General features: G+C 33.8%; 1 non-coding gene and 2 pseudogenes across 1 annotated transcript; 2 read left to right on the plus strand and 1 right to left on the minus strand.

Moving 5' to 3' along the window:
- Window positions 1-2,111, plus strand: part of LOC105130144 (vacuolar protein sorting-associated protein 22 homolog 1-like) — a 2,632-nt pseudogene extending 521 nt beyond the window's left edge.
- A 5,285-nt stretch (window positions 2,112-7,396) lies between these two features.
- TRNAM-CAU (transfer RNA methionine (anticodon CAU)) lies at window positions 7,397-7,468 on the minus strand. Its single transcript has one exon. It is a non-coding gene; the product is annotated as a tRNA-Met (tRNA).
- A 77-nt stretch (window positions 7,469-7,545) lies between these two features.
- Window positions 7,546-9,758, plus strand: LOC105130238 (putative vacuolar protein sorting-associated protein 22 homolog 2; annotated as a pseudogene).
- The last annotated feature ends 4,266 nt before the right edge of the window (window positions 9,759-14,024 follow it).

Genomic DNA, 14,024 nt, shown 5'->3' on the forward strand with positions numbered 1-14,024 from the left:
CTAAAGTTGTGAATTTTAGAGGTGTTTATTTCTGTTACGGTAAGAAAGATGAGTTCCTGTGTGCTTCTTTGATATTGTTTTTACTGGCCCAGTTGCTAATCTTGTAAAATTTTGACGGGTTTTAAGAGATAAATGAAAGAGGACATGGTATGATTGTCAAGGTTGTGATTTTAATGGGAAATGGTATTGCAATGTTGACGTGGGTTGGTGCAGACTGATATTCGAAAGAACCCTACTTTCAGGGCGCAATTCCATGAGATGTGTGCTAAAGTTGGAGTGGATCCATTGGCATCGAATAACGGTTTTTGGGCAGAGCTGTTACAGATTGGTGACTTCTATTATGAACTTGGTTTGTACATTTTCTTTTTTCATTATGGTGCTATATCTTTGGCAAATGTGTTTGAGTCATCAAGTGTCTATGATGCAAGACTAGAAGGTGTATCTATTGTTTGTTATAATTTTTTAAATGAATACAGAGAACATGTATTTGGAGAGCAATTTGTGTTGGAATCATTTGACATGTTTGCAAGATTACATCACCTAAGGCTAAGAGGCTATGCAACTAAAATTAATAACTTGGTTGTGATTAAGATTTTGTAGGGTCTCAAACCCCGCTTTTTTTAATTATTGAGGATTGAAATATTTATGGCTCTAAATTCAAAGATCTTTATGGAGTGCCAATTAGAAGGTCATGCATCAAAAAACTACGGTCGTGTTTTTCTGATGGTGCATCTTATACTCTTGGTGCATTATATGATTCTTTGTTCTTGAGCTTTTAGATTGTTACTTGGAAACATTTTTGCTCAATTTTTTGGTTCCATTATCAAGTATTCTCTTTTTTCGGTATATAACATTTGATTCAATTGTGCTGTGAAGTGTCCTATAATGAAACACACACACTTGCCCAGCCAGGAGTGCAAATTTTAGAGATATGCTTGGCCACAAGACCTCTCAATGGAGGTTTGATCAATCTGCCAGAACTCTGCACCCTGCTTCGTCAGAAATGAAAAAGTGATCGTGAAGCTGCGTCAGAGGATGATTGTTTACGTGCAATAAGTAAGCTAAAGGTTTGTGTTATTTTTTTTTTTTTTTTCCGTATATGTACTATTTATACTAGCTCTGTTTGAGAAACAAGATGCAAATGCAAGGTGAAGCTCTACTATTGAGTCGAGGCAAGAAAATTTTTTTGGTGTCCATATCTTTCTAACGCCCACTTCCTGAGTTTGCTTAATTTTTTGAGGCTACAGAACAATTTGAAGTACAGAGTTATTTATATGCTTTTTGAAAATCATTTTAGATACCTAATCGTTGCTTTAAGATAGATTATTCTTTTCAAATTCTTTCGATATATGCATCAAAGCGGTTCTCCCATCTTTGCAAAATTAAAAAGTTGCTGTCTTTCATGATTAGCAACAGAGTTACGTGTCCAGTCAGTTTCCTGTCTTTGCTTGTTAGTTTGCTGATTGATATACTATTAACATCCGGTGCTTGAATTTTCACAGATATTGGGTAGTGGCTTTGAGGTGATTTCTATCGGGAAAAGAAAGCTTGTTCGCTCTGTTCCAACTGAATTGAACAAAGAACATAATGAAATTTTGGAGCTGGCTCAGGTTTTTTTTATTTTCCGTATCTTAAAATATCATCCTTCTCGAAGAACAAGTGTCTTATGTTGCCTTGAAAATCTTAATCTTGTTAGGTTCAAGGATTTGTGACTGTTGATGAGGTAGAGAGACGGCTTTCTTGGACATCTGGCCGCGCTACTGATGCCCTTGATACTTTATTAGATGAGAGTTTTAGTCACCACTTCTTCTTGTTTTTGCCACCACTTCTTAATCATACGTCCTCCAGTTTCTCATCTACCTCCATCCTCACTTCTCAAACAATTGGGTACACGGGGCTCTTAAATCCTTATTGGTATGTCAAGGCAGGAAGGACTTGCTACGATTGACGATGGCCATAGAGATGGCAAACGCCGCTACCGGTTCCCGTGTATCTTCCATCTCCTCTTCAATGGGTTCTGATATTTAATGCGTAGTTCTTTTTCCCTCCGCAACATTGCCATTGCAATTGTGCACAAACATAAAAGTGCCGCAGGCATTTTATTTATCTCTCCTCTTCACCTTCTTCTTGTTCTCTCGGTTTTCTCTCTTTCCTTTCCACTCTGTATTCTTTTCTCTTTTATTTTTTTGTTGTTTCCTCCTCCTGTTTTTCTTCTCTATTTTTGGACTCTCTCAGTCTCCTCTACTCTCTTTGTTTTCTCTTTCTCCTCCCCGCATAAAAACTGCACTTCTAAGCCACTATCATTCCTATGCAACGTTCCATGGCAAGAAGACACTCGAGCAGAGGGAGGGAGAGACAGTGAAGACCTTTAAAACTCACGGTCTCTCATCACAGTAATAAATCAAGAAAAAAGCATACAGCTTTAACATAAACAATAACCCAAACTAAAAAATCATGGAAGTAACAGTGGGCACGCATAACACTTTTTGTTCAAACAGAAACTGAACATCTAGAGCAAAAGAAGAAAACAAGTTTTGTAAAAAAGAAAACAAACAACAGATGCCTAGTTTAAATATAGCACGGCAGCAGAAAACTGGAAATATACCTGCGGATCCTGCTTGTTTTAATGCAGCGGATGAAGTGCAGACGCTTTCCATTTTTTTGCCGTTAGGAGTTTGAAAAACCTCCTTAGATTTTGTGAACCCCTTTGTGGCAATGTAGGATAGACTAGAGATAATCTTCCCTCTCGTTCTCGTTGGTTTTTATGTTTCTCTAACCTTCTTGGTGTTAGCTCTCTCTGTTTTTCACTCTTTCTTTGTGTCTCCCTCTTCTCCCCCCTCCCTTTTTTCTCTCCTCGTTTAAATAGCCGAGCAAAAAAAACTTGGAGACTAATATCTACAAAAAAATAGTCTATTAGCAACTAATTAGTCCGTTATAGATAATATTAAAATCTATTGCTGATAAAACTCAACAACAAAATTAGCAACGGATAATTTCAGATGTAAATAATAGATGTTAATTTTTTAGCAATGGATTATCCGTTGCTGAAATTCGGTTGCTGATTATGTAAATCAGCAACGGATAATCCCTTGGTTATAACCTAACACCCTCTCATTCCAGACGTCTGTGTTTAGGGATGGAATTCTAACCATTAGATGATGGCGAGGCTCCCTCTGCTGCCTTTTCCCCAGCTGGCACTATGAGGTACAAAATCGTTCCCTCTCGCAGCTGCCATCATAGCATAAAAAGGGGGGCTGTCTTGTATAATGCAAGGACGGGAGAAATGTCAAAAAAAAAATAGCAAGAAACGGTTGTAGAGGAGGGAAAAGGTTGCAGACGCGGGTTCATACCATGCTCTTTAATTCAAAATTGGGTTGTTTTAAAATGGCATCGTCTTGTCTCCTCAGTTGAAGAAAGGAAAAACAATGCGCATTAATGTAAAGAATGACAGCGTTGTTTGTTGCTGAAACGCAAGGCAAAGGTAGTTGGTCTGCAAATTAATCCTGGCCCTGTTTTTTTTTTTTTTCTTTTCAAATCCAACCAAGTTTCTTGTGATTTCATCTGCAAACTTGCTTATTTCAATATTTTTTTTTAACTTAGCCCCTCATAAAAAAAAAATCCTTTATAATGACACGTAATTAGTCTTCAAACTTTAAGTATCATGCAATTAGATCCTTTGAATCAAACCTGCAAACTCGGGCCAAACTTTCTCATAACAAAATTTTTTATTTTCACATTAAATATTCAAACAGGAATATCTTAAGCTTCTGATAACGAAATCATGTGATTCAAAACCCAAATTTATCTACGCGTCCAGGACTACAACTTTGATGAAGGATTTGAAGTGAGATAAAATCGTTTTGAAAGAACAGAATCTGGCAACAATCTGGTTGATAAAAAAAAAGGTCTCGTGATCTGATTCAGAAACCGACAATGTCGAGCATCCCGATATGACTGAAAATATGAATTAAGAATAACGACCAATAAAATTGTGATGGAAGTAGAGTCTTTAGTGCAAAACTCGGTTCAGAATCTTTCTTGCGGCAAAATTCTTCGCTTTCACGTTTAGATATTCAAACGGGGGTATCTTAAGCTTCTAATATCGAAATTAAACAATTCAAAAACCAAATTTATCTATGCATATAAGACTACAACTTTCATGAAAGGTTCAAAATGAGATAAATTCATTTTGAAGAATAGAATTTGGCTGCAATTTAATTGGTCAAAAAAAGGTCTCCTAATCTAATTTAGAAAACTGACAATGCTAAGCATCTCAATTTAACTGAGAGTCTTCCATAAGAATAATGAGTCCTAGGACTTAATAAAGGTATAGACCAAATCTTCAACATGTCATGAGTGATAGAATATAGTAAGGATGGTAAGATATTACATGAAACCAAATCAGAATAAAGGCCTAAGTTGGAACAAAAAGTTGTGAGAGTAGCAAAATCAGTTTTTTTAGTGCAACTTCTGAGGGATTTTATCCAACCTTAAAGACCAGATAAAAAAGGAATGAATTTATTATTATAAAGACTCCTAATTAGCCTAAGAATCATGATAATTTTGGCAGTAGAGGGAAATGATAAAGAAAGCAGAAAACGACTGAAACAGGGTTCAAAAAACATTTTTTTCTTTTTTGCTTTTGTCAATTTCCAATCAAACTTGAACTAAACTCCTGCCTTCGATTTAAAAAGGGATATATACCATCTCCATTAGCACATAGGACCCAACAAATAAGTAACAAAAAGGCTGGAGCGTGTTGGGTTGATGAGGGATGCTGAGCTGACTGCTGGTTAGGGGAATCTAATGGGTTGATGGTTTGAAATAGATATGTAGATGGGTTTTAGGTGACTAGGTGAGATGAGTTTTCGGGTTTGTGTGAGGAAGACATAGGGCTGGCTATGTTGTGGTTTGATGATTAGGTTGATTCACTATGGGTGTGTTGGTAGTGAAAGATATTAGAGGCTACTGGGTTTGTAAAGGAAAGGGCTAATTCAAGAAGGTAATTAGGTGAGGGAAAGGGATGATTGATGGATGTGAGAGGCTCATGGGTTTGTGAGGGAGAGGACTGATTCATGGATGTTAGAGGCTACTGGGTTTGAGAGGGAAAGGGCTGATTTGTGGACGTAAATAGGTGAGGGCAGTCTTGGTGAGGGGGTTGGTTAATGGTAGTGTTGGTTTTGGTTCTAATGGAGGTGCTGCCAAGAAAGGGACATGGTGGAAGGAGATGGCGGTGAATAGAGACACCGTGTGTGGTGATTGATTTCAACTTTAGATAGTGGTTGTGAGAATGAAATAATAAAAAACAATTGAATGTGATGGTGCGTGTCAACCACCACATTATATTTATAAATTTGTTGCACGCTAGGAAGTAATGGAAATTATAATTCTTGTAGGATGAATTTCATATATAATGTAATAACAAATAGTTTAATAGAATAATAAAAAATATTTTATATAAAGTATTGTTATTTCATAATGTAATAATATTAGTTAAATGTATAATATTTTAATTAAAAATTATTAATATTAATGTGTTTTTTTAGTTATTTTATAACCTCAATTTGAAAAGCATTCTTAATTAAATACATTAAATTACTTTTTGTTTAATCTCAATTAAAATGAGAGAAGTTTGGATTTGTTATTTATAAAGAAATAATAATAAAAAAACCATCTTCTCAATGGCACTGGCTATGCTCTTACTTTTCCTTTTCTTTTTCTTTTTTGCATTAAATGGTTAATTTAGTAGGAAGCTAATTTAAATTTTCTGATGTACAGGATTCATACAAGGGTCTATTCTAGAATTTGTTTGAGAAAATATTTAACCTCAGTTATTCATAAACTAATTTGAAGACATGTAGGAATCCCGTGTATATGGATGTTTATTTAATTAAATTAAAATAAAATAAATAAAAAACTAGAAGTGAAGAGAAGTTCTTCTATCCAAGAGACATTTCTGTATTAATTGGATTAGTGAAATGATAAAATTTTCCTTGATTCAAGAAAAAACTTTTAGCCATGTATTAAGGATAAGGTTTTTTTTTATTGATACGATTGTTTTTTTTTTAATTACACATGGTTAGATTAGATTAATTATTTTATTTTTTATTATACAATAAAATTACTAATTCAATATTAAAATAAAATAATATAATACCTACTATTGGGTGTTTTGGTTTTTTGAAATTTTAGAATAGCCTATTTATTTTTATATCCTTAAAAACATAATTAACATGACTCTTCCACGAGATATTTTTTTTTTATCATTTGATGTTAATTTTTTTTATAAAATTAAAAGTTACTCAGGGTATTACTATTAATAATATATACAAAACATTATTAAAAAAATTTGTTGACACTTATAGATTACTCCTACACCATTTAAATGATGTATGCGAGACTATCCACTCATCAAATATTTTTTTTTTTTATGGTAACATTTGAAAGGTTTCAACTTCCCCGATATGATAAGGTGTTTTGAGTTCTAAATACTTGTCAGGTTTAGTATTGATAATATTTTTTTTTCTCCTCACCTTAAATTCTATAACAACCTTTTCAAAAATTTAGATTAGCCCCCATAATTTATTTTTTTCTTCTTATTTTGTTCGTGTCCTTTTTACTATTATGTTTTATTTTTAAATTATCTATAAAATCATAATTATTTTTTAATTCCACCGCTATCATTTTTAATCTTTAAATAATTTATCAAACTACAAATATTTTTTAAATTTACCCTTATAATTTTTTAATTTTTCAAATTTAATTTTTATTATTTTGATTGCTATTTGTTTTATAATTATTTTCTAGTTTTTTTTTCATAATTTCATCCTTATTTTTTTATAATCTCATCTTTTAAAATTAGGTTGTCAATTTTAGAGATTAAATCACGTTTTAGAAGGTTCACTCTAGTTTACTTATTTTTTTATAGATTCTTTTTGTAGTTATTTTTTTGTTTTTCTAAAATTTTTATTAATATTTTTTCATGATTTTAATATTCAAAATTAAATTAGTTAGAATATAAGCTTTTTAATTAAAATTAAATTTAAAATTTCACGGGTTACAAGTTTTAGAAATTAGACCAAGTTTGAAAAGTTTGCTTGGTTTTTTTTTTATTTTTTAAAATGATATTTTCTTATTTCTGATCTTATTTTTCTTTTTAATTTTGCTTTGTATTTTTTATAGTTTGTCTTTTACGGGATTAGCCCTAAATTTATAACCAAAATCATTGGTTTCAAATATTAATGGATTTTTTTTAATTAATAAGTTTCATTGTTTAAATTTGTTTTTTTATAAAATTATTCTAATTGTTTTTTAAAATTGATAAGTTGCAAAAAAAAAAAAATAGTAGGAGGGCGATTAAACAAAAAGATTTCAAGAGCAGAGGAAGCTACTCAAATATCAGAGCCTGGTTTCGATCCAGGGACCTGTGGGTTATGGGCCCACCACGCTTCCGCTGCGCCACTTTGATTGTTGAATGGAGGTTGCCTCAAAGTTTATATAACGTAATGTTCAGGCAAAGTACTTCCTCTTTCCCTTCCCTGCGCACCAACACCATAAAATAACCACTAGGAAAACAGTTCGAAACTTTGGTCAAAACCCACAAAAGATATCGATCAAAGAAGCATTCTATAATAAAAAAAGGGAATGAGAAGGAGACCTGGTATTGGTGGTTTACAAACAGCAGCTGCTGCAAGGGTAACTACTGTTTCTTCTGTTGGATTCGTTCATTGGTTTCCATTTGGTTATTTATTAATGTTCAATATAAACAGTTTCTGAGTCTTTGCTTTTCATTTCTTGAAATGGTATTGAAGGATCAATATCGGATACTTGGAGAAAATGTAGCAAGGCTAAAAACTGATCTTATGAAAGAACAGCTTGCAACTTTTTGTTCTCAGCTTTAAGAATTTGGCCGCGAACACAAGGTCAGCTGATAAATTTCTGTTTTATATCAGCGAACTTTACCTTTTGGAGATAAAAAAGTTTGGATTTTTAATACTGAAGTTATGAATTTTAGAGGTGTTTATTTCTGTTACGGTAAGAAAGATGAGTTCCTGTGTGCTTCTTTGATATTTTTTTTACTGGCCCAGTTGCTAATTTTGTAAAATTTTGACGGGTTTTAAGAGATAAATGAAAGAGGACATGGTATGATTGTCAAGGTTGTGATTTTAATGGGAAATGGTATTGCAATGTTGACGTGGGTTGGTGCAGACTGATATTCGAAAGAACCCTACTTTCAGGGCACAATTCCATGCGATGTGTGCTAAAGTTGGAGTGGATCCATTGGCATCGAATAAGGGTTTTTGGGCAGAGCTGTTACAGATTGGTGACTTCTATTATGAACTTGGTTTGTACATTTTCTTTTTTCATTATGGTGCTATATCTTTGGCAAATGTGTTTGAGTCATCAAGTGTCTATGATGCAAGACTAGAAGGTGTATCTATTGTTTGTTATAATTTTTTAAATGAATACAGAGAACTTGTATTTGGAGAGCAGTTTGTGTTGGAATCATTTGACATGTTTGCAAGATTACATCACCTAAGGCTAAGAGGCTATGCAACTAAAATTAATAACTTGGTTGTGATTAAGATTTTGTAGGGTCTCAAACCCCGCTTTTTTGTTGTGATTAAGATTTTGTAGGTTCTCAAACCCCGCTTTTTTTAATTATTGAGGATTGAAATATTTATGGCTCTAAATTCAAAGATCTTTATGGAGTACCAATTAGAAGGTCATGCATCAAAAAACTACGGTCGTGTTTTTCTGATGGTGCATCTTATACTCTTGGTGCATTATATGATTCTTTGTTCTTGAGCTTTTAGATTGTTACTTGGAAACATTTTTGCTCAATTTTTTGGTTGCATTATCAAGTATTCTCTTTTTTCGGTATATAACATTTGATTCAATTGTGCTGTGAAGTGTCCTATAATGAAACACACACACTTGCCCAGCCAGGAGTGCAAATTTTAGAGATATGCTTGGCAACAAGACCTCTCAATGGAGTTTTGATCAATCTGCCAGAACTCTGCACCCTGCTTCGTCAGAAATGAAAAAGTGATCGTGAGGCTGCGTCAGAGGATGATTGTTTACGTGCAATAAGTAAGCTAAAGGTTTGTGTTATTTTTTATTTTTTATTTTTCGGTATATGTACTATTTATACTAGCTCTGTTTGAGAAACAAGATGCAAATGCAAGGTGAAGCTCTACTATTGAGTCGAGGCAAGAAATTTTTTTTGGTGTCCATATCTTTCTAAGGCCCACTTCCTGAGTTTGCTTAATTTTTTGAGGCGACAGAACAATTTGAAGTACAGAGTTATTTATATGCCTTTTGAAAATCATTTTAGATACCTAATCGTTGCTTTAAGATAGATTATTCTTTTCAAATTCTTGCGATATATGCATCAAAGCGGTTCTCCCATCTTTGCAAAATTAAAAAGTTGCTGTCTTTCATGATTAGCAACGGAGTTACGTGTCCAGTCAGTTTCCTGTCTTTGCTTTTTAGGTTGCTGATTGATATACTATTAACATCCGGTGCTTGAATTTTCACAGATATTGGGTAGTGGTTTTGAGGTGATTTCTATCGGGAAAAGAAAGCTTGTTCGCTCTGTTCCAACTGAATTGAACAAAGAACATAATGAAATTTTGGAGCTGGCTCATGTTTTTTTTATTTTCCATATCTTAAAATATCATCCTTCTCGAAGAAAAGTGTCTTATGTTGCCTTGAAAATCTTAATTTTGTTAGCTTCAAGGATTTGTGACTGTTGATGAGGTGGAGAGACGGCTTTCTTGGACATCTGGCCGTGCTACTGATGCCCTTGATACTTTATTAGATGTGAGTTGTAGTCACCACTTCTTGTTTTTGCCACCACTTCTTAATCATACGTCGTCCAGTTTCTCATCTACCTCCATTCTCACATCTCAAACAATTGGGTACCCGGGGTTCTTAAATCCTTATTGGTACATCAATGCAGGAAGGACTTGCTACGATTGACGATGGCCATAGAGATGGCAAACGCCGCTAACGGTTCCCGTGTATCTTCCATCTCCTCTTCAATGGGTTCTGATATTTAATGCGTAGTTCTTTTTCCCTCCGCATCATTGCCATTGCAATTGTACACAAACATAAAAGTGCCGCAGGCATTTTATTTATTCTCCTCTTCACCTTCTTCTTCTTCTCTCGGTTTTCTCTCTTTCCTTTCCTCTTTTATTTTCTTGTTGTTTCCTCCTCCTGTTTTTCTTCTCTATTTTTGGACTCTCTCCGTCTCCCCGACTCTCTTTGTTTTCTCTCTCCTCCCCGCATAAAAACTGCACTTCTAAGCCACTATCATTCCTATGCAACGTTCCATGGCAAGGAGACACTCGAGCAGAGGGAGGGAGAGATAGTGAAGACCTTTAAAACTCACGGTCTCTCATCACAGTAATAAATCAAGAAAAAAGCATACAGCTTTAACATAAACAATAACCCAAACTAAAAAATCATGGAAGTAACAGTGGGCAAGCATAACACTTTTTGTTCAAACAGAAACTGAACATCTAGAGCAAAAGAAGAAAACAAGTTTTGTAAAAAAGAAAACAAACAACAGATGCCTAGTTTAAATATAGCAAGGCAGCAGAAAACTGGAAATATACCTGCGGATCCTGCTTGTTTTAATGCAGCGGATGAAGTGCAGACGCTTTCCATTTTTTTGCCGTTAGGAGTTTAAAAAACCTCCTTAGATTTTGTGAACCCCTTTGTGGCAATGTAGGATAGACTAGAGATAATCTTCCCTCTCGTTCTCGTTGGTTTTTATGTTTCTCTAACCTTCTTGGTGTTAGCTCTCTCTGTTTTTCACTCTTTCTTTGTGTCTCCCTCTTCTCCCCCCTCCCTTTTTTCTCTCCTCTTTTAAATAGCCGAGCAAAAAAAACTTGGAGACTAATATCTACAAAAAAAATAGTCTATTAGCAACTAATTAGTCCGTTATAGATAATATTAAAATCTATTGCTGATAAAACTCAACAACAAAATTAGCAACGGATAATTTCAGATGTAAATAATAGATGTTAATTTTTTAGCAATGGATTATCCGTTGCTGAAATTCGGTTGCCGATTATGTAAATCAGCAACGGATAATCCCTTGGTTATAACCTAACACCCTCTCATTCCAGACGTCTGTGTTTAGGGATGGAATTCTAACCATTAGATGATGGCGAGGCTCCCTCTGCTGCCTTTTCCCCAGCTGGCACTATGAGGTACAAAATCGTTCCCTCTCGCAGCTGCCATCATAGCATAAAAAGGGGGGCTGTCTTGTATAATGCAAGGACGGGAGAAATGTCAAAAAAAAAATAGCAAGAAACGGTTGTAGAGGAGGGAAAAGGTTGCAGACGCGGGTTCATACCATGCTCTTTAATTCAAAATTGGGTTGTTTTAAAATGGCATCGTCTTGTCTCCTCAGTTGAAGAAAGGAAAAACAATGCGCATTAATGTAAAGAATGACAGCGTTGTTTGTTGCTGAAACGCAAGGCAAAGGTAGTTGGTCTGCAAATTAATCCTGGCCTTGTTTTTTTTTTTTCTTTTCAAATCCAACCAAGTTTCTTGTGATTTCATCTGCAAACTTGCTTATTTCAATATTTTTTTTTAACTTAGCCCCTCATAAAAAAAAAATCCTTTATAATGACACGTAATTAGTCATCAAACTTTAAGTATAATGCAATTAGATCCTTTGAATCAAACCTGCAAACTCGGGCCAAACTTTCTCATAACAAAATTTTTTATTTTCACATTAAATATTCAAACAGGAATATCTTAAGCTTCTGATAACGAAATCATGTGATTCAAAACCCAAATTTATCTACGCGTCCAGGACTACAACTTTGATGAAGGATTTGAAGTGAGATAAAATCGTTTTGAAAGAACAGAATCTGGCAACAATCTGGTTGATAAAAAAAAAGGTCTCGTGATCTGATTCAGAAACCGACAATGTCGAGCATCCCGATATGACTGAAAGTATGAATTAAGAATAACGACCAATAAAATTGTGATGGAAGTAGAGTCTTTAGTGCAAAACTCGGTTCAGAATCTTTCTTGCGGCAAAATTCTTCGCTTTCACGTTTAGATATTCAAACGGGGGTATCTTAAGCTTCTAATATCGAAATTAAACAATTCAAAAACCAAATTTATCTATGCATATAAGACTACAACTTTCATGAAAGGTTCAAAATGAGATAAATTCATTTTGAAGAATAGAATTTGGCTGCAATTTAATTGGTCAAAAAAAGATCTCCTAATCTAATTCAGAAAACTGACAATGCTAAGCATCTCAATTTAACTGAGAGTCTTCCATAAGAATAATGAGTCCTAGGACTTAATCAAGGTATAGACCAAATCTTCAACATGTCATGAGTGATAGAATATAGTAAGGATGGTAAGATATTACATGAAACCAAATCAGAATAAAGGCCTAAGTTGGAACAAAAAGTTGTGAGAGTAGCAAAATCAGTTTTTTTAGTGCAACTTCTGAGGGATTTTATCCAACCTTAAAGACCAGATAAAAAAGGAATGAATTTATTATTATAAAGACTCCTAATTAGCCTAAGAATCATGATAATTTTGGCAGTAGAGGGAAAGGATAAAGAAAGCAGAAAACGGCTGAAACAGGGTTCAAAAAACATTTTTTTCTTTTTTGCTTTTGTCAATTTCCAATCAAACTTGAACTAAACTCTTGCCTTCGATTTAAAAAGGGATATATACCATCTCCATTAGCACATAGGACCCAACAAATAAGTAACAAAAAGGCTGGAGCGTGTTGGGTTGATGAGGGATGCTGAGCTGACTGCTGGTTAGGGGAATCTAATGGGTTGATGGTTTGAAATAGATATGTAAATGGGTTTTAGGTGACTAGGTGAGATGAGTTTTCGGGTTTGTGTGAGGAAGACATAGGGCTGGCTATGTTGTGGTTTGATGATTAGGTTGATTCACTATGGGTGTGTTGGTAGTGAAAGATATTAGAGGCTACTGGGTTTGTAAAGGAAAGGGCTAATTCAAGAAGGTAATTAGGTGAGGGAAAGGGATGATTGATGGATGTGAGAGGCTCATGGGTTTGTGAGGGAGAGGACTGATTCATGGATGTTAGAGGCTACTGGGTTTGAGAGGGAAAGGGCTGATTTGTGGACGTAAATAGGTGAGGGCAGTCTTGGTAAGGGGGTTGGTTAATGGTAGTGTTGGTTTTGGTTCTAATGGAGGTGCTGCCAAGAAAGGGACATGGTGGAAGGAGATGGCGATGAATAGAGACACCGTGTGTGGTGATTGATTTCAGCTTTAGATAGTAGTTGTGAGAATGAAATAATAAAAAACAATTGAATGTGATGGTGCGTGTCAACCACCACATTATATTTATAAATTTGTTGCACGCTGAGAAGTAATGGAAATTATAATTCTTGTAGGATGAATTTCATATATAATGTAATAACAAATAGTTTAATAGAATAATAAAAAATATTTTATATAAAGTATTGTTATTTCATAATGTAATAATATTAGTTAAATGTATAATATTTTAATTAAAAACTATTAATATTAATGTGTTTTTTTATTTATTTTATACCCTCAATTTGAAAAGCATTCTTAATTAAATACATTAAATTACTTTTTGTTTAATCTCAATTTTAACTATAGTTTTAACTAAACATATATTTTTTCAAATCAACTTTAATTAAAAGTATTTTTGATAAAATAGTTTTTTTTCAAACCACAATCACAATAACTATAACAATATCAAATACACTCCTCTTGCTATTTGTATGAATCCATTTCAATTTGCAATTCTTGCATGCAAACATTGTTTTTTTTTTTGAAATGTGAGAATTCTTGCATGCAAACATTGTTTTTTTTAAAAAAATTTGAGGTTAAAAAAAATAAAAACTATTCCAATAAATAATTTAAATAATATGAATAAAAAAAATACAATAATAATAAATAAAATAACAAAACAATATCATAAAAAATAAAAATCAAACTTGATCTCACCTAGATTGTTACAGTTTAATATTGAAAGG

Source organism: Populus euphratica, unplaced genomic scaffold, assembly GCF_000495115.2.
Source record: "Populus euphratica unplaced genomic scaffold, PopEup_1.0 scaffold95.1, whole genome shotgun sequence".
NCBI lineage: Eukaryota > Viridiplantae > Streptophyta > Magnoliopsida > Malpighiales > Salicaceae > Populus > Populus euphratica.